Raw genomic sequence first — 25,798 nt, forward strand, 5'->3', positions numbered from 1 at the left:
TCTGCATCATTTATCCACACGGGACTCCTCTGAGACTTCCAACTATACATCAAGAGGTCTCTGGCCATTCGTTCACACTGGTCACTGCTAGGTTGTCTCTTGTTCCCAGCCAGAGACCCTCCAGGGCCACACACTTCCGGCTACTGCCCCAAGGCTCCTGGTAGCACCCCTTACCTGGTTCCCAGGATATCGACTCTCTCTGCTTGGCTTCCTTTGCTCCCCTGATGCAGGGAATCTCTCTTTTTTTGTGTGTGTGTGGTACGCGGGCCTCTCACTGTTGTGGCCTCTCCCATTGCGGAGCACAGGCTCCGGACGCACAGACTCAGTGTCCATGGCTCACGGGCCCAGCCACTCCATGGCATGTGGGATCTTCCCGGACCGGGGCACGAACCCGTGTCCCCTGCATTGGCAGGCGGACTCTCAACCACTGTGCCACCAGGGAAGCCCTCTCTTAGTCTTTATCTGAGAGCTGCTTTGCCCTCCCTCATCATATGTTCTCCCATACATATTTGTTGTATTTGCTATACACTTTCAAAGCCTTCTTTGAAACTCAAAACCAAGAATTTATTATTTCCTAGGTTTTTTTGCTGTATTGCCCATTCTCTAATGCAGTAGATTCAGTAGAGCCTTACTAACTACATGAGGAAAGGCCAAGGGGTGCAAGGAAATATTGTAGGGTGCAGGCAGGAGTATGAACATTGGTTAGTACTTCAGAAACATTATCCCCACACACTCACTTTGGGGAGCTTGTCCTGCTTCAAGCCTGGCTCCCTTTCTGCCTCATCTGAAGGTAGCTGGTGCCATCTTCAATCCTCGGTGGTGGCAAAAATGCAGTCCGATACTGATGGGGGTACTGAGGTTGGTGAGCCTTTCCATTCCTTTTCATTAGCAGGCCCTTCCTTTGCAATGGCCAGACCCCCTTACATTGACTCAGGAGGGTGGGGAAACAGACCCAGAGCTGGGAAGAGTGGCGCAGCCCACAAAGCAGAAACATACAAGTGATGCCTTTTGGAAATCTCAAAAGCTCTTAAATCCAGATTCAGTTTCCCTGAACCCATGTCTAGGTAGTGCACTGACGTGGACAGGGCAAGGGCTCCAAGTGAGAGTGACCCAGGTTTAAATATTAGCCTTGCAAGGTAGCAGTGATCCTGGGAAATGTATTTCATTTCCCTTTTTTCTCTGTTTCCACATTTTTAAATGGGCGTCATCACTGTGAAGATAAAATACAATGATGTTTATAAAGCCCTGAGAACAGCGTTTGGCTTGTCTGTTCATGATCAATTACTGTTTGTTCCCTTCTTTTCCCTCTAGGAAGTCCATAGATGAGAGGGCAGTTCTCATCTCTATGGGCCTGAGTATCTAATGCTGAGAATACTCAGGACCCTCAACCCCTGAAAACAAAAATCAAGTAAATTCAGAGGAAGAAGTACTCAGAGCTTTTTACCCTTTCTTTCTTAGCTCTGATACCTGGGAAGATGGGTAACTGAGTATCTCATCCTGGCACAGATCTTAACATGGTGTGACTAAATCTCCAGCAATGCCCTGCATTGCTGGAGGACTTATTTCATACCTGAGAGTCTCTCACTGGTAAGATGTGTTTCCTTTTTCAGTATCAGTTTCTTCAGCTGATTGGCTCCATTCCATGGCTCATTGTTATGGGTGCCTACCCAGTAGAAGTACAGCTATAACATTTTAGAAGGGAATGCACGATAAAATTTTTGCCTTTAAGTGAACTCACCATATACTGAAACCAAAAGTCTGCAGGAAAGATGGTGGGGAATGATTTTTTTTTTTTTTTTTAAGCCATTGTGATTGCGACTACAGCTTCTTCTGGGCTTAAAGCTGGGTTCTGCACCCTTCTGAAGTTAGATGATGTCTCAGCTTTTGTGCACTCTTGGTTCAAGGTCACTGCCAAGAGGCCTTATGTTCTGGAGACAAAGGAGATGCTGGGATTTCAAAGGAGTGGCTGTCTTTGGGAGAGAAGAGAGCTCAGAACCTAAGGCCTTGGAGGGGCAGGGCCAAACCACAATGGGGTCACTTGTATACAAGACCATCCTCCTGTTTTGATGGTATCCGGGGGCCCATATAAATGTGTATGGCATATTACATTCCTCAGATGTGAGTCTTTGGCTGAGAAATGAGGGTTCTTGGTAACATTCCTTGGGAATTGAGTCAAGGGGCTGGGGGTTGAGCAGGGCATAGAAGGGAAAGGGGGCATTGGACTAGGTGAAAATCTCCGTCACCTATTTTTGCCTTTACCCAATACCTACCTCTTGTCTGGAAGTGATGAATCAGTAATACCACCTGTGGGTTCAACAGTGTGGATTTCAATTACCACTCCACTGGGGAGGACAGGCAGAGGACATGTTAAGGATTGGTCCACTTTTTTTTTTTTTTTTTTTGTGGTACGTGGGCCTCTCACCGTTGTGGCCTCTCCCATTGCGGAGCACAGGCTCCGGATGCGCAGGCTCAGTGGCCATGGCTCATGGGCCCAGCCGCTTTGCGGCATGTGGGATCCTCCCGGACCGGGGCACGAACCCGTGTCCCCTGCATCGGCAGGCGGACTCTCAACCACTGCGCCACCAGGGAAGCCCCTTTTGGTTTTCTTTTGAGGATTGGTCCACTTTTTCAAAGCTGTTTTACCTTCTTTGTGCCACGTGGCAGAGGCAGTAGCTGCTTGAACATCCCCGCAGATGCGCGTCCTGCTCCAGTCCTTCAACGTTGGCCGTTTTCTTACTGCCAATGAGCTGATAGCTGTCACTAACGGTTACCAGCCATGGGAAGGACTCAAGGCTCAGGCAGAGTCTGGACTCCTAGTCATGCAAGTTAGAGCTGGAAGGCACCTCGGCAGTAATGAGGTCCACTCAACACCCTCGTCTTACAGATCAAGAAGTTAGGGAACCAGGACTGGGGTGGGAGGGTGCCCAAAGGCACAGAGCCAGTTAGTGGTAGAGAGGAAAGTAAAGGGCAGACTAATAGATAACTGTACGTCCAAATGGATGTGTGATGCTTGAGCTAAAAATCGAATTGTGAGTTTGCATGTCTTCCCTCATTAGAATAGACAACGACGCGTGTGGATTTCTCCTGTTTGGCCCCTCCCACATGCCTCACCTGTGCTCCAGGAGACTAACCTGTATAAACTGCAGCCAAAGTCTTTCTGGGCTTCCCTGGTGGCACAGTGGTAGAGAGTCCTCCTGCCGATGCAGGGGATGCGGGTTCGTGCCCCGGTCCGGGAAGATCCCACATGTCGCAGAGCAGCTGGGCCCGTGAGCCATGGCCGCTGAGCCTGTGCGTCCGGAGCCTGTGCTCCGCAAGGGGAGAGGCCACAACAGTGAGAGGCCCGCGTACTGCAAAAAAAAAAAAAAAAAAAAAAAAAAAGTCTTTCTGCCTCTCTGGTTTCCACGTGGTTCTGGACAATGGTGAGTACTGGTGGAAGACAGGAGAGAGGGAGGAGAGTGGAGCTGAGGTATTCACAGGCCCCTCCCCACTCTATCCCCCTGCGTGCTCACTGGCATCTGCTCTTTCAAGGGCAGCAGCTGAGCCCCTATGGATGGTACCACCCCTCACCGCTTCCTGCACCTGCCCACACCTTGTAAAATGATCCCTTTACTAACTCGCCTCGAATGAACTAATTTGAGTGTGTCGTGCATTTCCTGCCAAGACCCTGACTGACACAATAACTGAAGGTTAACGGGAAGCATTTAAATATTGCAGTGGCATTTAGTGAACTCTGCTTTCACATTCCTATAGAGTTAGCTAAGCTTTGGAGAGTTTGGGGTAGCAGAGAGGATGGACGACACTGAGATGATATCAGGCACCGGTAAAATCTGCCCACTTTCTTTTGTTTGTCCTTTTAGTATTATTGTTGTTGTTGTTTCTATTGTTATTATAATTATACAGGTGACAATTGGCAGGTGACATTGACAGGTGACATTGCTATTGTAAACAAATAAGACACTGCAAGCGTGTATAGGTTGAATGATTCAATCTCTGCTCGTGCCATGACCAAACTCACTCTTCTTCCTGCTGCCTGGTGCATTTTTTTCTAGTCTTTTTTTCTAGATATTTTTGTAGATATCCATATATCTATATATACACACAAATATAGATCTTCTAAAACAAATTTGGCCCCTGGTAGATGCACTGTTCTGCCATTCCCCCTAGCAATATCTATGGATACTTCATTCTTTTTAAAACTGCTGCATGATATTCCATACCCTGGATATAAACAAGCCAATTAACCATTTTGTGGATGTGTAGGTTTTTTGTAGGTTTTCACTGTTACACACAAAATTGCAATAAGCCTTCCCATACTGACTCACACACATGCACCCTAGAGTGGGTATTTCCTTGGGATAGATACCTAAACATAGAGTTTGGTTAAGTAATATAATTTAAATCTGGTAGATCTGCCCAACTGACCTCAATGAAAGCTGCTTCAATAATGTGTGAGAGTATATTTTCCTCACACTCTCCCCAACTCGGTGTAGTATCAACCCACTTAAATTTTGCCAATCAGATGGAAAATAAAAGAAATACTTTTTTTAATGTTGGTTTCTGTGATTACCACGAGGTGGAGCATCTTTTACTGCTTTTTTCCATTTGGGTTTCTTCTGCAAATTTTCTGTTCCCTTTTCTGCACTTATTGTCTTTCTCCAGGGTGGCTGTCTTTGACCCTATTATCTTCAGCTATGGAGACAGGTAAACATAGTCCATAGTCCTTGGGCTGTTCTTTGCAGTTATTTCTAAATTCAAAGCATATGATTTTGCCAGAGATTTTCAGTGAGTGGTCAAAGAGAACCAAGATTAAGAAATGGAAGAGGAAGATCCAAATCTTAAAACATGTGCATTGCAGATCCCCTCATATCCACTCATATAATTTTATATTCTACTTGATATATTTAGTTACAGATTATCTCTATCTGTCTATGTATCATCTGTCTACTCTTTGGATTTGCTCTGATGTTACCGCCATGTTCTTGGAGTACAACTGCCTCTGAAGGCATTAAGGCACATGTCCTTAATGGGGAATAATCATTGATGAGGGTTGAAGAACATTCTGTTCAACTTCTATACATCTTACTGAGGCCCAGAGAGTAAAAATGACCTGCCTGCAAGACCACCGCCAACTGATGGTAAAACTAGAACTTGAACCCAGGTCTTCTGATTCTCAGGTCCGTGAACTTTTCATGAGGCTGAATTAATATCTTCAATTTAATTCAGTCCAACTCAAGAGACATTACTGGGTACCTACTCACTCTAGCAGCCTACGAAGTGGGCTGGTGATTTAGAGGTGAATATAGTACCCTCCCACCACTCCTGCCACTAACAAGCTGTCACTTGAAGGTAGACCTTTGTGTTCTTGTTCAGGAGGACGGCAGAGCCTGCAAAATGGCTTGAGAACTTCTCATGAGTGACATTGTGATGGCAAGTTTTCTGGGTCACCTTGGCCAGGCTCTAGTACCTAGTATTTAATCAAACATGAACCTGGATGTTGCTGTGAATGTATTTTATAGATGTGGTTAACATTGACTACCATTTGACCTTAAGGAAAGGAGATTATTCTTGACAGTGTGGGTGGGCCCTAATCCAACCAGTTGAAGGCCTTCAGAGCAAAGACTGAGGCTTCTCAGAGAAGAAATTCTGTCTCAAGACTGTAGCATCAACTCCTACCTGATTTCCGGCCTGTTTGTCTGCCCTATGGATTTTAGACTTGCCAGCCCTTAACATAATTGCATGAGCCAATTCTTTAAGAAAAATCTCTTAATATCTATGTATGTATCTATGTATGTATGTATCTATCTATCTATCTATCAATCATCTATGTATCTATTATCTATCTATCTATCATCTATCATCTATGTATCTCTCTATTATCTATCATCTATCTATCTATCTATCATCTATCTATCTATCTATCTATCTATCTATCTATCTATCTATCTATTTATATCTCTCCTATTGTTTCTGTTTCTCTGGAGACTCTGATTCAAAGATTTCTTCTCTTGCCCATGTTTAAATTTTAAGAACAGGAGACTGGAAGACCCAGAGGCTGCTGAGGCTGCAGAATAGAAACACGTGGAGCCAGTCTGGACCATGTTCTGCCTGCTGCTTCCAGAGATATCACCCACTCTCATTCCTATGCTCCGCCATATCCAGCCCTCAGGGTTGCTAGCTGGCTGGTCCCTGGTCCTCCTCTGTCAGCAAGAGAGCTCTCCTCCACTCCTTTCTGGTGTCAATGAATACCATCCTCATGACAAGTCAGTTTCGCTGTTTTGCAGTCCTTGTCATCTGGAGGAAGGCATACCTCAACGGTCTGCCACCTCTGTCTTCTTCCAAGTCATTAGTCCTGGAAGTCTGCCCAGCTGTTTCGATTGGGTCAGCTGCTGGCATTCCCCACAGGTGACAACTTCTCCTCAAAGGTGCTTGTGGAAGGTGAGTCCTGCAGAGGTTGTATGTCAGGTTACACAAGAGGAAACGGGGCAGCTGTTGGCCATCCTCATGCCCCCACTGACCCCCTCAGAACAGACATGGCTGCTTCTCATTGCAACAAAGTGAGATGGGAAAAAAAGCGTCTCGGAAGAGATTTGCCGCATTAAAAAAATGTCATCAAAAGAAAGCCTCTGAGGCCGTGTAGCTTTGGGGTAAGGAAGAGGTGGAGACCTCGCCAGAGTAGGCCTCTGAAGCTTCCTGTTTTCAGGCAAGCGGGAAGCATAGTGCAAACATCCTTCTTCATTTATGGTCTTTGTTCTTGCTCAGCCAGTGTGCTGTTCCACAGGGTGGCCTTTCAGACGCATGCTCCCGTCTGCATTATCTGCTTCAGATCAAAAGAGAAAATGCATGAGAATGTGCTCGGAAGGCCTGGTTACCGCGCACATGCCAGTTATAATCATAATCATAAATGCTCGGGCTGGGACCTCTTGGGGAATCTAGGCTTGTGTCTCTTTCCCTGAGATCTGTCTCTTCCTTGGAGCTCAGGCCGGCCACCAAGTACTGCATGTAAATGTGCCAGGCGCTGCGCTGAGCATGGGGGAGGGGGCACTCATTCCCCAGTGGGACCCTGAATGAACCAAGTTAGAGAATGAGAGTTTCCATTTCTCCCAGAGAGCACGGTGACCAAAGAATTCATTCATTTAGCCCCTTCGGCATCCGCTTTTTAAATTCTGTTTGAGAAGCTGCTCCTGCCTCCTCCCCTCTCTCTCCCAAGATTTAGAAAATCCATAACCACACCTCTCCATGTGCCCGAGAGAGTCCCAGCTTACACTGGTTTTCCCAGCGTAGTTACTAATAGCAGGTGTCCGTTCTCCAGAGTGTTCCAGTTTGGATGACAAGTTCTATGGTCTCATTTATCTATAATCCTTCTGGGCAGCCATGAAGAAGTCAAGGACCTTTTCTAGGAGCTGGGATATGGCTTGGTACAGAGGAGGGTCCTCAAAATGCTGATTATTGAACCAATTTATTTGCTAATCTTGGAGATTTGAGGCAGGGATCTGGGAACAGATGTGGTAGGTCTCCTGGCCAGAATATGCAGGAAGAGTCAGTGTCCAGAGGCGCTTGGGGGTGGCATTTGTGTGACAGGGTTACACCGTGAAAAACTAGCCACAGCTTTTAAACCCTATCAGCAAGATTCTTGAGTCAAGTCAAGGTCTTCGTGGAAGAAATTGGGCTTCAGGAATGGCAGAGTTGAATAAAAAATACAAGGAGCATCTTCTGAGCCTATTTGTGGCAATATGTTACCACACATCCAGCGGGCTGGATAGTTAGGAATATGTGTCATTTGTTTAGAATTTGACACATAAGGAAGCATATTTGCATATGTTCTGACTCAGGACTCCTAGCAATGGGAGGTAGAGAAGAAAGGTATTATCATCTCCACTTTTTATTTTTAAGACAAGGAAACGTTTCCAAAGTTGCACAGCTAAAGGGTGGCAGAATCCAGGGTCTCAATGAGCCCTCCCGAGCCCATTGCTCTTCCAGATCATGATCCTGGAGATAGTATTGGAAGACTGGCCAAAGCACTTTGCATTCCAATAAGAGGTGTTTGGAGGTTGGGGCTCTGTGGTAGCAGTTAAATCAGGGACCAGTTGGATCAGAGAAGCTCCTACGAATTGGGAAAGGGTGACAAAGCTGTTTTTATAGAACTGACGTTCGGAGGGTATCAAGCCAGCTCATTTCCATTTACAACTTGCAGGCCTTCCTGCCCGGAGGAGACACAGGGACAGAACCCCAGCCCGGTACGCAGGGGGCAGGGACAGATGCAAATGCTGTGTGCGCGGCTCGGCCACAACTACGTGATCGGGGCCACGTGAAGCCAGGGTGATTGAACTGTGGGTGACCCCTCGGAGCAAGGAGGCTAATTAGAGCTTCTCTTTCCCCCACTTCAGTCACAAGCCCCTCCTGCCCTTCCTCCTGATGGTGCAGCTGATAAGGAGGGATTGAATTTATGAAAAGCGATGAAGATGTTTGGATAAGCCTCGGGACCCAGGCAAGCCAGCCGGACGAGTCAGGGCCTGACGGAGGCAGCGGGGTTGTCTGAAAGCTTCGGGAAGGAGCAGGCGAGGCAAGGCCGGGAGGAAGGGGGAGCACTGAACTTGAACGTGACACCCCGCGGGCATGGCCTTGGGACTTGGCAATCCAGGTGGAAATGGACCTGCTGAAAAAGCTGGCTCTGCGCGGAGATTTTCAGCTCGTCCCGTGCCACCTGGCAGCTGGTAGATCCTGCCACCTGTGGTGGCCCCTGTCCCCAGAGAGAGCTGGTGTGAGCAGAATAAACCTGAGGACATACAGCCGCTGAGTGAGGAAAGGGTGGGAGCCTAGGAAAGAGCACTTCCCCTCCAGAGGTGACGTTTACACCGGTGAGAAGAATAAGGAAGGCGAAAATGTTTATCGAGCATTTACCATGTGCCAGGCACTGTGCAGAAGGCATTATATGTAGTGTCTCGCTTTACCCTTTTGTGTGAATGGTTTAGTTGTTATCGTGCCCATTGCACTGATGTAGTAAGTGAAGCTCAGAGAGGGTAGGTAACTTGCCCAAGGCCACACAGCTAATACGTGATAAATCTAGGAATCAAAATGAAGTCGTGATTTTCTTTTTTTTTTCAAAGTCTGGCAGTGAGAGGCTGGAGCCTTTCTTCTAAGTGAGCCTGCTCCAAGCCGACTGGAGCTACACAGCAGGGTGAGGGCAGGTGTGTCGGCCAGGATGGGAGGGTGAGCTCCATCTTTTATTCTGGGCTGCCTCGACTCATTCCTTGGGTGGATGGCTCCTTACCTGTCCCTCTGCATTGGTCCCCCTGGTCTTCTGCAGGTGGTTACAGGGAGAAGATGCTATCTGCCCACCTGGAACAGCCCCTCATTCTCAGTGCTGGCTATGGAAGCACCAGCTTCTAAGGTCTTTGGAGGGAAATATCCCAACAGCTGCCTAACCCCAAACGCCCAAGCCCTCTGTCATGGAGGAGCCTCGGGGTCCCGTGGCCACCTGGTCTCCTGGTCTCGCCCATGTGTGTCCCACCGAGGACTGCCTGAGAACCACAGCTGCCTGTAGCTATGTTTCTCCTGGCTGCCACCCACCCACACTGAGCCTGTGATTCATGGGGAGATGATGGAAGCTGAGTAGCTGTCTTGAGTGTGCAAAATGGGCTGTGTTCCTGAGGCCAGGGGTGGGGCTGGGAGGAAGGCGGGCTGGCTAGCATAAGTGTAGTGTTCTGTGGGATGAATGCGTCACTTGCATCTAAATTAAGGGAGACCTCTGATCCCAGTATCCTCGGGAAGGAGTAAGGGCATCCTTGGCAGGGTTTCCCTAACTCGGTTCTGGATTCTGACTTTCTCCTGCCTCCCAGAGGCCAGCCTCATAGGGGTGAGATGGAGAAGCAGCGTCTGCTGAGTTAGCACCTCCCCCCTGGGAGACTCCTCCCCAAATGGGCCCCCAGCCCCACACATTTATTTTTAATCATAACAAAGACTCAAACTTTTTTTAAATTTAGTTTTTATTTTGTATTGGAGTATAGTTGTTTTACAACGTTGTGTTAGTTTCAGGGGTACAGCAAAGCGATTCAGTTATCCGTATACCTATATCCAATCTGTTTCAGATTCTCTCCCCATAGAGGTTATGACAGAATATTGAGTAGAACTCCCTGTGCTCTACAGCAGGTCCTTGCTGATTATCTGTTTTATATAGAGTAGCGTGTATATGTTAATCCCAAATTCATAATTTATCTCTCCCGATTCCATAGCTTGCTCATCACCGCAGATTCCAAAGTCACACGTACTGCATTATTTTCAACACTAGATTTTCCACGAAATTTCCCTTCCGTTGGGAGTCCCTTGTCAACAAGAAGGCAAAACTATGATCCCAAAATTTAAGGCTAGGACCGTTCAGTGTGGTCTGGTCTGATCCAGCTGGGGCTGGGAGGTAGTAAGAAAGAATAAAGCCAGAGTGGAAGAAATGTCTGTGCATTTTGATATAAAGTACTGTCCATTCTGGTTAAATGCAAGGCACGATATATAAATCAGCCTGGGTCATTTAAATTAACAGTTCACACTTAGTTTTAATATTGGTCATGGTGCCCGAGACTCATTTCATTAGCGTCAGTTTAACAGTTGGATACATGGGCCAGGGGTAATATTAATGATTACTTGTTAGTTAAGTGGACATGGAGCTTTTACACAAAAAGCCGGAGGCACAGACCCCTTTCCAGAGGCCAATTCGGGCAGGCGCTCCCTTGTGTGTGCTGTGCTAGGCAAGGTGCAGCCGTGGGTCTGGGAGACCTGGAGCTCCCAGGAGGACAGCTTAGAAGGGTGCCCTGAACCCCAGCAGGTGTGGCTGGGCCTTGTCTGGACCTCTTCCCAGGGGGCCCCCTGGAAAGGTGAGCTGTCGCCCCTTTGGGGTTGAGTCATTGTCTGAGCAAGAGCTTTCTCTACAGAGCCAGGGAACAGCCCAGCAGGCAGCTCCCCAGGGCCAAGAAGAAATGGAGGCGGTGGCCCCTGGGCCTCCCTCTCAGGGAAGAAGCCACCTTTGCAGCCTGGGGTGGTTTTCCTTGTGTCAAGGTGGGAATGCACACTGGTGATTGACGCCGACATTTAGAGAAAGCATACAGGTTTGCTCATTCATAAAATGGAAGAACAGTGTGTTTTTAGTCCTGGCAGGGCTCTGGGGCAGCTCTCAGGCCAGCGTGGCTGATTATAATCATTTCTGGAAATGCCCTGATTTGCCCGCAGGGAGAAGGCCAAAGTTGCATGGGAACAGGCCACAAATGGAGCCCGAGTGCAGGATGCCGACCCTGTGAATGGAGCCAAACTGAACTGTCAGGAAGGGTCCCAGTCCCACTGCACCTATGGCCCCTTTCCTCCTCCACGCCTCTTCCCAGACACTCTTCTGTCTCCAAAACTTCCTAGTCGGGAGGCTGCGGCTGGGACTATGTGACACAAGGACAGGAGGGTGGCCTTGTGAGAACGCTTCAGGATGGGGATTCTTCCTGGCCCTGTTGGATCAGTCCGGCTGGGGGTTCTGTGGACCCTGATCTGACATTTTTGTAAAGTGGAAAACATTTATTAACATTCAAACTCCCTTCATATAAAAATATTACTTGGCCATAAAAAAGAACGAAATAATGCCATCTGCAGCGACATGGATGGACCCAGAGATTGTCATACTGAGTGAAGTAAGTCAGACAGAGAAAGACAAATACCATGATATCACTTACATGTGGAATCTAAAAAAAAACGGTACAAGTGGACTTATTTACAAAACAGAAATAGGGTCACAGAGGTAGAAAACAAACTCATGGTCTTACCAAGGGAGGAAAGACGGTGGAGGGATAAATTGGGAGATTGGGACTGACACATACACACTATTGTATACAAAATGGGGAACTAATAACGACCTACTGTATAGCACAGGGAACTCTACTCAATACTCTGTAATGACCTATACGGGAAAAGAATCTTAAAAAGAGTGGATGTATGTATATGTATAACTGATTCACTTTGCTGTACACCTGAAACTAACACAACATTGTAAATCAGCTATAGTCCAATAAAAAATAATTTGAAAAAATATAAAAATTCTTAGCATTTTGATTTTATGTAAGTCTATATTTTCTACATAGTTACAATACTGTAGAATTTAGCTTTTCATAATACATTGTTTAAATACATCGTTAGTTCTGTCAAACATAAGGAATATTCTCAAATCCAATACTTGAGCAATCTCCTCTGTACTTCACTCTACAGGGCTAATTAGGCTTCCCTGGTGGCGCAGTGGTTGAGAGTCCACCTGCTGATGCAGGGGACACGGGTTCGTGCCCTGATCCAGGAGGATCCCCGATGCCGCGGAGCGGCTGGGCCCATGAGCCATGGCCGCTGAGCCTGCACGTCCGGAGCCTGTGCTCCGCAACGGGAGAGGTCACAGCAGTGAGAGGCCCGCATACCGCAAAAACCAAAAACAAACAAACAAACAAAATACAGGGCTAATTAGCAGAAGATGCTCTTTATTAAGAAGTATATGATCTGAGTGTCAACCATTGAGGAAGTTGAGTATTTTTATACAGCATTTTCTTTTTGCTTTGATTACAACAAGACAAAATCCTTAAGGATACTGAAATTCAGAGACACCACTTTAGCCGATGAATCCAGTTCATACACAACACTATAGTATTAAAAACCTTAAAAAAAAAAAAAAAAAAACACCCTGTGAAATCTGCCCTAGTACAGTGGGAGCTGGGTTCAGGCCTCGCCCTCCCCAAGCAGCCATGTCCTAGGTTGAGCAGGTGACTCACAGAGCCAGTGTCTTCTCCGTGTAGCCTTGCCTGTGGGCCCAGTGGGCAGGTGGGCCGTCGAGAACCAGTTTTATCAGAAGCCAGAGGCCATTCGTGATTTTATTGCAATGCTGCTCTGCCCCTGAGCTCTGGATGGCAGGTGCTATGGACTGGGTTTTGGTGGTGTCTGTGTAGTGAGACAGCCGTAGCAGAGGAGGTCTGGGCTCCTGGAGACCCACCTGTCATTTGGGCGCTTGACACTGCGAAAGGATCAGCATCCGGTCAGTAAAATAACCCAATCCTGCAGCTTTAGTCTACCCTCCCCCACCCCCAGCCAACTGCCTGGTACCAGCTTCATTCCGTGTCTGGCTTTGGCTTAAGGCATTTTTGCTGTCAGGAGTGCCCTACCTTTTTCTTTCTGTCTACCTGGCTCTTGCCTGGTCTTCAGAGCCTAGTTGAAGCCCACCTCATCCATGAAGCCTTCCTGGACTGCTCCAGCTCATATTCCCCAACAATATTCCCCAACTATGCCACCCACGTGTCCATGTATGATAGTCATTAACACTGCTCATGAAATATTTTCAGCTCTTTGCCCACCATGCACGTGGTAAGACTGTATTTCCTGACTGGTGGCATTGGGTGGGGTCATGTGACCAGTTTTGGCCAATGAGTTGTGAGCAGAAGAGACTTGTCACTTGAGAGCTAAGCCTTCTTTTTCAACAACTTCCGTGGTGATCAACAATATTCCTGTAGTGGCTACCCCATGAGCCTCGTCAGAGGACAGGCCAGGGCATGGAGGAGAGCCACTAGCTGACTTGTAATAGACGTGTAGCAAAAACAAAAGGTAGACCTTCGCTATTTTTAGCCATGGAGACCTCGGCATTATTTGTTATCTTAGCATAACCTGTACTGTTCTATTCTTATACATGATGTCTTTACAAATGTTGTCCCCTCTACTTCGATTACTGTCCCTCCTTCCACTTGGCAAATTCTTACTTATCTCCCAAAGCCCTGTTCAGGTGTCGCTTCCTTGCTCATATCTCCAGAGTTAGAGACATCCTTCTGTTTGGTCATTGAGTGTCTGCTCTATCCCAGGCTCCATGCTTGGTGCTGGGGGTTAAACACCATCGATACAGCCAAGACCCTGCCTTCTGGAGCTTTCATGGGGAGATATTGTGTGTTTACAGCCTCAGTCTCTTTTCCTGGATATAAGTGCCATGAAGGTGGAACTCAGACTTAGCCATATTTCTATTCTCAACACCAGCCACAGAGTAGGAAATCAATAAGTATTTGCTAAAGCCTGGATGTCACCCCTTCCCTGGAGCATCCACAGCCCCGATTCATAACACTCATGGGTAAAATTTGCACATGTTTTCATGACCCCCGTTTTGTCCCCCTCCTGGATGTGGGTCCCTTGGGAGCATGGCTGTGCCTTATGGTTCTGTGTGTGTCAGGACTTGTGGGCAAGGGAGGCTGGACGCAGGCTGGGTGCATGGTAGGTGTTTGCAGAGAGACCTTGCTCACAGCTCATAGGAAAGGGGGTGGAGATCATCATGAACTCAGGCCAACCACGTAATTACTTGTGCAGAAAATGGTGAACCGAAATAATAAATGCTGGAGAGGGTGTGGAGAAAAGGGAACCCCCCTACACTGCTGGTGGGTATGTAAACTGGTGCAGCCACTGTGGAGAATGGTATGGAGGGTCCTTAAAAAACTAAAAATAGGGCTACCATATGATCTCCTGGGCATATATCTGGAGGAAGCTCTAATTCAAAAACATACATGCACCCCAGTGTTCATTGCAGCACTATTTACAGTAGCCAAGACATGAAAGCAACCTAAATGTCCATTGACAGATGAATGGACAAAGAAGATGTGGTACATATATACAATGGAATAGTACTCAGCCATAAAAAAGAATGAAATAATGCCATTTGCGGCAACATGGATGGACCGAAAGATTATCACACTAAGTGAAGTAAGTCAGATAGAAAAAGCCAAATACCATATGATATCACTTATATGTGGAATCTTAAAAAAAAATGATACAAATGAGCTTATTTACAAAACAGAAACAGACTCACAGACGTAGAAAACTATGGTTACCAAAGGGGAAAGGGGGGGAGGGATAAATTAGGAGTTTGGGATTAGCAGATACAAACTACTGTATATAAAATAGGTAAACAACAAGGTCCTAATGTATAGCACAGGGAACGATATTCAATATCTTGTAATAACCTATAAAGGAAAAGAAGCTGGAAAAGAATATATATATAACTGAATCACTCTGCTGTACACCAGAACCTAACACAACAGTATAAATCAACTATACTTCAATAAAAAAAATAAAGAAAATGGTGAACCAGTGATGCTGAAATTGCAGGCTTTCCATCTTCAAATACTACTCATGTATCACAGGCTTGTGACTAAGAACAGCAAACAGTGGGCTGGAGCCCCAGATCTACTGGTGACTCTGTTGGTCATTGGGCTGGTCCCTTCCCTTCTTTGGGCCTTGGTGTCAACGCCTGTACAGTACGGAGGGGACATGGGGCCTTTGCTTCTGCTTCCTCAAAGCTGATATAGGTGGGTCCATGTGGGACAACTCCAGAAAGACTCCAGAAAGACCATGTTGGGGAACCTGCACCTTTTGCACTGTTCGAGGTTAAGGAGAGAGCAGCCCTAACCCGGTCTGGGCCCCTGGACACACCGTCCCGTGGCCTGGACTCTTGAGGACACTTTTGTGAAACAGCACTGCTTCCCAGGCCCAAGGGAAAACACTCTCGCCACCCCACACCCTGCACCCCGGGTGATGCTGACCCTTGGGTGGGCACTCTAAGGAGCCTGCCCCCTCCCTACAGCTACAGCCGGGGCTTCTCCTAGGAGCCTGGCACGGAGCCCCACATGCTGTCATGGCCTGGGGGCAGACACTTTCCCTCCCCACCAGTGCTTTCAGTGGCTGGTACCACCCGGTTGGGCAGCTTTGCCCCAGACCAGGCTCTCACCCTGCAGCACCCAGACCACTGTGTTATCCCCAGTCCTGCAGAGAGCAGCGCATGTGCCCAGCGGGTTCCACGTGAGCGGCTGCCTCTTGTCTTTCTGTTCAGAAAATTCTCAGGCTGGGTTGGTGGGAGCTGATCTGCAGACACTTCATTCACAACTTGTTGTTGGTTGGTTTTTCTCTTCCAAGGGAGGCGGGTGTGTGGCTGCAAAATAAATCTTTGGGTTTTTATTTCTTCTCCCCAAAGAAATCATTGTGTTGCAATGCAGGGAGAGCTCAAGCCGATGACATTTTTATGGGGCTGCCTCCAGTGAAGATTAGTGTCTGCTCGGGCCATCCAGAGGGTGGCTAGCGCTCTCTCTCCCTCCCCCCGCCCTGGCCATCCCCACCCCCTTTCTCTCACAGCAATACAACTTCAGTTCAATGCTTGTCTAGAATTCTCAGTGGGGCTACCTAGGCTAAAAGGGGGTGGGGTGGGAGGTGACATCACATCCCCGTGAGCCGATTGGCTGCTTTCAGGCTTCGGGAATGATATCATCTCAGCTCCTGCTTCCCCACCCCCTTTTCCTTCCAGTCCTTTCCAGGCAGGGCAAGCCCCCCTCCCCAGCGCCCCACCCCAGGGTACCCCGTTGCCTTGGCGACCAGAAGTTTTCAACCTCCTTGTCTGAAGGAACGGTCATTCATTATACGTCTGACATGGGGGTGAAGGGTGCAGGGAGGGAGACCCGGGCTGGACAGTCGCAAGGGGAGGTTGTGGACAACCGAGTGATGAACAAAAATATGTTACACGCCTGAGCAGCCGTCAAAGATGGCAGCGAGGAAAAGGTCATTGCAAACGGCATTTATGAAATCGAAAAACGGAGACGGAATTCTCAAAAGCAAGCAGGGGCCAAAATACGGTTGAAAATCACCACCCGCTCCCCCAGACAGCTCATTAGGAAGACCTGGGAGCGAGAATCCCAGGCGGTGTTGGGGTGCTGTGTTATCTTTGGGGGAAGGGCCAGCCCCTCCTCCCCTCCTGAGGAGTGTACACTGAGGCAACTCTCTCCTCCCACAAGCTTCGCTCAGAGCCAGCAGTTTCTCGAAAAAATGAACCAGATAAGGATCCACCCTTGGTGTTTGTGGGTGTCTCCTAGTCCCTTAGCTTGAGTCCCCAGGAAACCAAGGCAGGAAGGAAGAATCTCCGGTTGAGGTCGTGTGCTTGTGTGTGTGTGCGTGTGCGCTTGTGTGTTTGTGTATTTATGTATGTGTGTGTGTTTGTGTATGTATGTGCGTGTGCTTGTGTGTGTGAATGTGTGTGTGTTTGTGTGTGCATGTGCTTATGTATATGTGTGTGTGTGTTTCAATTACCCATAGATTCCTGGTCTACACTGATAATATTCACTAGGGAATATTTCAGTCCCTGATTCCCTGGGACAGTTTAGGGACAACACACAGATTCCCCTTGGTCGCACCCTACCTCATCCTCTGCCTTTTCCACTCCACTTTTACCCCGGGGATTATTTCCCCTCTCTCCATGGGCTGTTAATATCTGTCTGTTTGCGGTCTTCCCTTATGCTGGTTCAAAGTTTGTTGTCTTGTCTGGGGCATCCTTTGGAGTCAGGAATTCCAGATTTGAAGTTTGGAATATTGGTGGGACACCTGCTTCTTTCTTACTTTTCACTCCTAACCCCCAATGGCTGACTCTTCTTGGCCTCTCACAGGCTGCCTCTCAGTCCATTACAAGTAGTTCTGAATCTATACGGTTAGAAGGAAAATAAGCAAATGATGAAAAGAGATGTGAAAGATGTACTTGCTGCGCAATAAGGGGAAAGTCTAGAGATTCATTTCAGGAACGGATTCTTCTAGAAGTGTTTGTGTGCAGAGATCCATGGTTGTTTTTCCCTGTAAGTCTAGAATATACTGACAACTCAACAAAAATTTGCTAGTGATGTCGTCTTCATGTTTAATTGTACAAATTTTTCTGAGCTAAAAATGTATTTTAAGTATTCTGTAATAACCTATATGGGAAAAGAATCTGAAAAAGAATGGGTATGTATATCAGGTATATATCTGATATATATGGGTATATATATATATATATATATATATATATATATATATATCTGATTCACTTTGTTATACACCTGAAACTAACACAACATTGTAAATCAACTATACCCCAATACAAATTTTTTAAAAATTTAAAAAGTGTATTTTAAAATACCATCTACAAATGGGTGAAAACTATAAACTATATACACACACACATCGACACACACAGCCATATACATATGTGGGTCTCTGTGTGTGTGTAAATGTGTGATTGCATTTCCTTATTTCTGTTTTTGAAGTTTCCAGATGTTTTGCAGTGAGTAGGTATTACAAATATAATCAGGAAAAAAAGCTGTTTAAAAGAAAATCGGTCACTGGGCAGGACGTTCTAAACGGCAAATGAATATAACTTCCAAGATGAAGTAACCGGATGTCTGTCAACTCAGTGTAGCAGAGAAAACGGGCTGTGTTTGTCACCAGTGTGTGTGTGTGGGTGACGTGGATACGTCTGGGGTCCTGTGGCTTCTCTTCCTTTCTGCCGTGGTCTGATTTGTCAGGCTTATGGGGAAAGCAAACTCTCTAAGTGTTAGATGGAGGTGATCTTGGATTGCCTTCTGATCCACCCTATTCCCATCTAAACTAGATATTTAATGGCTCTTGAAAAGTGAACATTAGTCCAAGATTTATACAAGCTGTCACCTCAGAATCCACATGCCCAAAACCAAAGTAATAATTTCCCTAAACGGTTTCCTACCCACCCGTAAAGTTCCTGTGTCTGACCCCAGAACCACTATTTTTATCCAAGCTAAAAAATTCAGAGTCATTTTTGATTAATCCCTGTACCTCAGCCTCCAAGACACTCACCTAGAACAGTTCATTTTTCCTACCAAGTCTGCCACTGTATTCATTCTTTCTAACTTTCCACTGTCCCAATATAAACCATTTCCTTCAAGGGCCATCTAAAATGCCACCTCCTCCTGGAAGACTTCCTTGATCACTCCTGTGGTTACTGATAAACATCTAACCTGAATTCCAACAGGATGAACGGACTTGAGTAACACCATCCACCCTGGATCATGCAGCCTTGATTTGTTTGAGGAATTAGACTTGGTTTTCCTCCTAGACCACATGGCTCTAGAGAGCAGGGACCAAATAAGGTCACATCTGAGCTCAATATAACTTATTGATTAAACAAAAGGAAACCACTTCCTCTCTTGACAAACTGTGCTGGTATTTCACCCTCTTTCCTTTATAGGTATTTTACCAATCATCTAACCCAAGCACCTACTTTTTTAGTTTAAGCAAACTTTTCTTTCTTGCATTACCGTTTAGTACAATTTCTCACATATTCCTGTCTTTGAAGATATTGATTAAACTCTGTCTCTATATTTTAATTTTTAGCCAAATAAATAGTTCCAAATTCTCTTTTTTGATAGTCTAATGTTTAAGTCTGTGAATTCTGGAGCCAGACTGCCTAAGTCTGAGAATGAAATATGGTAGCCACTAGCCACATGTGACTCTTTAAATAGATTATAGTTTTAAAAAATGAAAGATTCAATTCCTCAGCCATACCGAGGCTTTCAAGTGCTCAAAGAGCCACATGTAGCTAGTGGCTACCATATTGGAAAGCACAGATATAGGATGTGTCTATCATTGCAGAAAATCCTGTTGGACAACTCAGGCCAGGTCCACATCTCAGCGCTGCCACTCACCATTTCTATGAGTATCTGACTTTGTGGGTCAATTTCCTCGTAACACCTACCTCCTTGAGTTGCTTAAGCTTTAAATGAGTTCATACACGTAAAGCACTTTGAAGAATGTCTAGAGCATAACACCAGGTCAGTCCTAGTTAGCCATTCTGGTTTACGCTGGTCTCGTTTTCCAGCTCCTCATTCATCTCCATGACCTGATGTAGTCCATGAATCCATATCACATTTTGGGTAACAGCATTCTCACTACTTCCTGCCAAGAATTCTCTTTGATTCCCCCTGAAAAGACAGCATTCTCTGGCCAGAAACTGTTCATAGAGGCCACCTTCTTACCTGTTGACATAGAAATTACTCTCTAAAACTATAAAGGACCCTGGGAAGTCAGAATCACTTTATGTTGGACCTTCATGGCCTTTAGGCTGGTCACCACCAGGCCAGGGGAAACTCTTTTCCTCCCTTGGATCTGGGACGGCAAGTGTAAGGAAAGTCAAATGATGTTTAATCAGGCCGAGCATTCTTCGCTGGTGACCTAATGAGGGGCATGAGTAAATGGCCATTAGGCGGGATGTTTGTGTGAACTGCAGTAGAAAATTCCTCTCAACTTTCTGAACAAGAAGATAATATATCTAAATAGCTTCCTGTCTCTTTGCTGTGAAGCAGCAGCAGAAGGAAAATAGATTTTCCAGCAGGGAAATTTTTTTTTTTTTTTTAGATGTTGGGGGTAGGAGTTTATTAATTAATTTATTTATTTTTACTGTGTTGGGTCTTCGTTTTGGTGTGAGGGCTCTCTCTAGTTGTGGCAAGCAGGGGCCACTCTTCATCGTGGTGTGCGGGTTTCTCACTGTTGTGGCCTCTCTTGCTGCAGAGCACAGGCTCCAGACGCGCAGGCTCAGTAGTTGTGGTTCACGGGCCTAGTTGCTCCGTGGCATAGGGGATCCTCCCAGACCAGGGCTCGAACCCGTGTCCCCTGCGTCGGCAGGCAGACTCTCAACCACTGTGCCACCAGGGAAGCCCCAGCAGGGAAATTTTTAGCTCGTTGGGTGCACTCAGCCCTTTCCCGTTGGGAAAAGTGAGTGGAGCAGGGAAACAAGGGAGCCTTCCGGGCACTCCCAGATGCCCTGACATTTGGCAAATTGTTTCGGAGCTGGGGGGTCCGGAAGACATGGAGGGTGGGTGGAGGGTAAGAAGGGACTCGAGGCGGTGATGGGGTAACTCTGGGGGCTCCTGTCACTCACCTAGCTCAGCTCCTGGAACAATCTTTGCCTTGGTTCTTAGAAACCCCAGTTCATGTCTTAGCAGGAAAGGGAAGAGTGGATTGCTTCCTGCCCGCCGGAGGATTGCTTCCAAGCCCCGTGCCTGTTGCTCTGGAAGACCTTTCCATTGCTATGAAAAACACATTCGGGGGCTTGACTTTAAGTGGAAACTGCTACTTACTGCAGCCAAACCACAACACGGAGGCCCGAAAAGCCCCTCTTCCATTTGCCGTGGCTCGGGGTGGGCAAGGCAGAACTTTCTCAGAAGTCCACGTCATGTGCCCCTCCAAGCCCCACTCGTGAGCTGTTTGCAGTGGGGAGAGGCAGGCGCTTAGAGGAAGCATGGGCCCAGGGACCGGCTCCAGCCGATGTACCCAGCATCCTGGGTTCAGCTCTGTTGCAAATGCCCAAGATGAGAGCTTTGGGCCCCTTCCTCAGCACCCCTCCCCAAGCAGCCTTTCTCCTTTTCTCTGACTGCAGGTGACACTAGGCCTCATCAACCTGTCTTCTTAGGATCTAGACCAGAGGTCAGCAAACTTTTTCTTAAAGGGCCAGAAAGTGATTCTTTCCAGTTTTGCAGGCCAAGAACAAAATCAAGGATATTATGTAGGCAACCATTTAAAATCTAACTAAACATTAAAAAAAACAAAACAAAAAACAAACCTTAGCTTGAGGGCCATAGGCGGTGGGTTGGATTTGGCCTTTGGGCTATAGTTTGCTGACCCCTGATGTAGGGCGTAAACTGTGATGAATAATTGCTGTTTCTTGGCTGAAAAATATTTACGGAGAAATGAATGTGTACCTGACACCATCCTGGACGTGGGGGACACCACTGTCAAGTGAAACGAAACAAAGTCAAATACAGACTGTGTCCTTAAGGGTTCACTTTCCAATGGGAACGATAGATTTATAAAAAGATCATTAAAAGACAAGATCCTGGGTAAATGCAGAGGAGCTGATGCTCACAGAGACAAGGCTGCAGAATGGCATCCAGGCCAGCCATGGGATATACGGGTGTGTGTATGTGTGTGGGCGTGGTGAGAAAGAGAGAGAGGGAGCCATGTGTGGCCATTTCAGCTTCAGTCAACGCACTGTCAATTAATTTCCATTTCAACTAATTAAAATTGCATACAATTAAATAATAAAATTAATGGATCATTAAAATTAAAAACGACAATTCTGCTGCTCAGTCGTACTAGCCATGATTCCAAGGCAATGAATGGCCACATGGAGCTCGTGGGTGCCATATTGGATAGAGAGGGCAGAGAGAGGGGAGGGAGGGCAAGAGAGGAAAAGAGAAGGCCCCCCAGTTCAGGGCATGCCCAAGCTGAGTCTGTAGGACCTTGTGAATTGAACAGGAATCCCTGAAGCTGAGGCAAAGGAACAGGGAGAGCAGGACAAGGGTAAAGTATGGGCAAAGGCGTGGAGGTGGGAAACAGCATGGGTTCTGGGAGCAAAAATATAAGCCCAGAAGAGCAGTTGCCAAGTGGCCCATGCCAGCGGTACTCAGTACTCCTGGTGGAAGGGGTCCTCAGGGGACCCACCCATGTGCCGGGGACTTGGGGTCCATGACCAAACACATACCCTGAGGTGTACTGGTGTGAGTGTCTTGAACATAACAGAAGATTTCAGTGATGCCCAAGGCCACGGAGAGAGGAGATGGGGCTTCATTCAAGTGGAAGCCGGTGTGTTCCTTACACTAAGGCATCCTCTGTCCCTCACTATGACACAGCCACCCAGACGCTATGGCTGTCCCTTCGGTGGCTCTGCTGGGGTTATGTCAGGAGCTGTGATGCTCCAAGCCTTGAGCCATATGAGGCTGTTTCAAATTTCAATGAGTTAAAACTCAATAACATTTAACTTTCAGTTGCCCAGTGTCGTGAGCCCCATTTCAAGTGCTCAATGGCCACTCCTGGATCGAGGCTACCCTGTTGAACAGCACAGGCATAGAACTTTCCTGTTGTTGCAGAAGGGTCCTACTGGGCAAGACTGACCTGGGGGACATGATCTCTGTTCCTAGCTTGGCTTGGGAAAGCAGTTAGACCAAAAAGAAAGAAAAAAAAGAAAGAAAACCCAGTTCTTCTTTACCAACAGGCGGTCCCTCGCGATGTGGGAATGTCAGGGCCTCTCGGGGAAGTGAGAAAGAGAGAAGAGAAACAAAATACAGCTGAGGTGAGGATGGCGTGTTTTCCCCAATATTACTAAGCAACCGTGTCCTAAAATCTCCAGAGCCAGCGACAGAACTTTGTTTACCAGGAAGAAAACACTTGAAAAGGAGAATATTTGGCGGAAATGCACTTGGGATTAGCAGGGTTTTTTTTTTTTCTTTCTTTCTTTTTTCTTCTTCTTTTTTTTTTCTTTTAATGCTGTTTTGTTTCTCTTCTGGGTTGTTCAAGGTACTGACCTAGCACTCAGCCGTCTCTGCCAAGAAACTCTTTCCCTGCCTAATTAGTCTGTGGTATTGTTCGGGGTTCTGGGAAGGGAGGGGAGGGGGCCAGGCAGGGGGAGGAGGGCAGGACCAATGCAGAGCTGCAGGGAGCCGGGGAGGGGGGATCCGGGAGGGGGGAGGCCGGGAAGCTAGGCTGGTCATTAGATGCCGAGGTCTTGAAAATCCCTCTGTAATTAATTTTCTCCTGCATTAATTAGAGAAACGTTGGAACGCCTGGAAGAGGGAGAGATTCGTTGCCCCTGGGCTTCTTTTCAGGGCGATTTAAGGGAAAGATGGTAAGCTGTTGGAGAGTTGGCCTTGGCCAGGGCTTTCAGGAGACTTTGCTGCCTGTGGGAGGAGAAACCAATTTAAACCAGGGATTACAGAGAGGCACGGGCTCTTGATTTTAACTTGGGCTGGAGAATGGAACACACCTCTTCAGAAGCCGGGAGCCTGTGTGTGTGAGTATGCACACACACACACACACACACACACACACAAACACACATCACTGCTTCTCAAACGTTTGCCCACAGATTCCAAATACACACAAATTTAGCAGAATTCTGTATGAAGAATTTCATCTCCCCTCTCTCTCCCTTGCCTCCAATCTCACAACTGGTCCCACACATGTAGAAATTAGAGCATCCCTGGCTTGCAGCCCCTCAAGTGATTCCCTTTTCGCCTGAACAGAAGACATGGTCATTTTCCCTCTGCTTTTTCTCTATTTTTAAGCATCAAATGTGATGACTGTCTTACAAGTGAGTTTCTAACCCCCTGGAAAAGAGAGCCCTGAGAAGATTTTCATAAAAGCTTCTGGAATCAGCCCACAGCTTTTCTATCCTGAGTCCCGACGTGTTGAAAATGACATTTGGAGGCAGGAAACCAGTGCACTTCTAGAATTGGATGCCAATTCTTTGGTTTTGTTAGCTTTTATGGAAATTTGAATTGAGCCCAGCTTCTTCTAGACTCTGGTTCCGTATGGATTTTATTAATTCAACTGATGGTTTAATAGCTCTGTTGGCGCTGGCGGGCTACATCCAACAAGGAGTAATCCTGTGTCTTCAAGACTGTCCCTAAGGCCAACACCTTTGGTTAATGATTCAGTGGTGATCTCCCAAAGAGGGAGGGCCAGTGTGTTTCAGTCTGCTACTATTTTCAAGGCGGTTGAATCAGTGAATCAGAGGTAAAGATTTAAGTTCTGGGCTCCAATGAAGTAATTCGCTTTACTGATTGCTAACTCAAATTAATACCTCTCTGGTAGAAAAGAGATGGTATGGGATGGGTGGGCCAGTGAATGGAATAGAAGCTGGTGGCCTGAGAGGAGGGGCGTGGCCAGTTGGCCTGGGGGAAGGTGTGTGGCTCCAGCTCTCTTTCCCTATTGGTTGGATCCAAGCAACTGGACCATGGCCCCCAAACATCCCATGAGCAACCATTATTGCCCACTGAATGCACTGCTTCCTGAGACCTTTCAAGCTGTGAGTTTTTGTTAGCACAAAGACTTGGAGGGCTCCCTCCCCAGCTCCATTCCCTGGCCGTCACCCACAATCTTCCAGCAGGTGGAAGCATCTTTGACCTGTTCTCCTTGAGACACATGACTCCTATCTCTTGAGGGAGGGATAAGAGGAGAGAGAACAGCTAAAGAAAAGAGCAGAGTGTGGGGTGCGGGTCCTCGGCAGGAAATGGGGCTGGGAGTAAGGGTGATAAGAACAAGATGGAATCTCCCGAAAGCTCTCGGCGTGCCCCTGGGAGGCTGCCGTGCCCTCTCTTTTCCCTGGCCCATCCCCGCTGCATTCTTTACAGCAGCTGTTTCAACTCTCTTCCCTCCTCAGGCTTCCAAATCCACCCCCATCTTTCATAGAAGATGACTTCACCTCCCGCTCTGCTGCGAGGACTAAGCCACTGGTCTATACGGACCCCAAGCAGCTCAGGAGTCTGGCTGTGCCATTGGGAAGACTTGGGTTTAAATCATTGCTCTGCCGCTTTTATGGTGGATGGTGGGCCATTTACTGAACCTGTCTCAGGCTCTGCTACCACCCATGTAAAAGGGGGTTGTCGTGAGGATTAACTTAAACAAGGCAGGGGACTTGCATGTAGAGGAAAAGTAATAATTATTAACCGCTGGGCATAATACCAGCACCACGACCGTTTCTATCACGGCTGCCAACACCATCACTGCCATTCACTCTGCCATCGTATCATCCTCACATATCAAGGGTTTCTTCTGGTCCAGCCCCACTTCCTTCCAGCCTCCACAGAGAAGGAGGAGTCCTGCCTCTTGTCAATAGCTGGCCTCTCCACTCAAGCAGAAAGCATCTGCTCCCATCTTATTATTTCTAGAATCTTCCTCTCTTTTCCAGCATCTTCCTCTTGGTGTTCACATGCGTTCAGATTCCACTTAACTCCCCCAAGTGCTTGCTTTCTCTGGACCATTCCCTCAAACCGCAGTCTTTTCACGGACGGAACTATCCCAAGAATCATCAGCGCTTACTGACACCACTTCCTGACCTCCCACTCACTCCCCGGCCCACTGCAATCTGTCTTCTGCTCCCACCACCCTGCTGCAATGGAGCTATCAAAGGTCTTCCTAGTTGCCCTCCTCCATCCTGCTCAGCCCTTCGGGA

Source organism: Mesoplodon densirostris, chromosome 18 (assembly GCF_025265405.1).
Source record: "Mesoplodon densirostris isolate mMesDen1 chromosome 18, mMesDen1 primary haplotype, whole genome shotgun sequence".
Taxonomy (NCBI): Eukaryota; Metazoa; Chordata; class Mammalia; order Artiodactyla; family Ziphiidae; genus Mesoplodon; species Mesoplodon densirostris.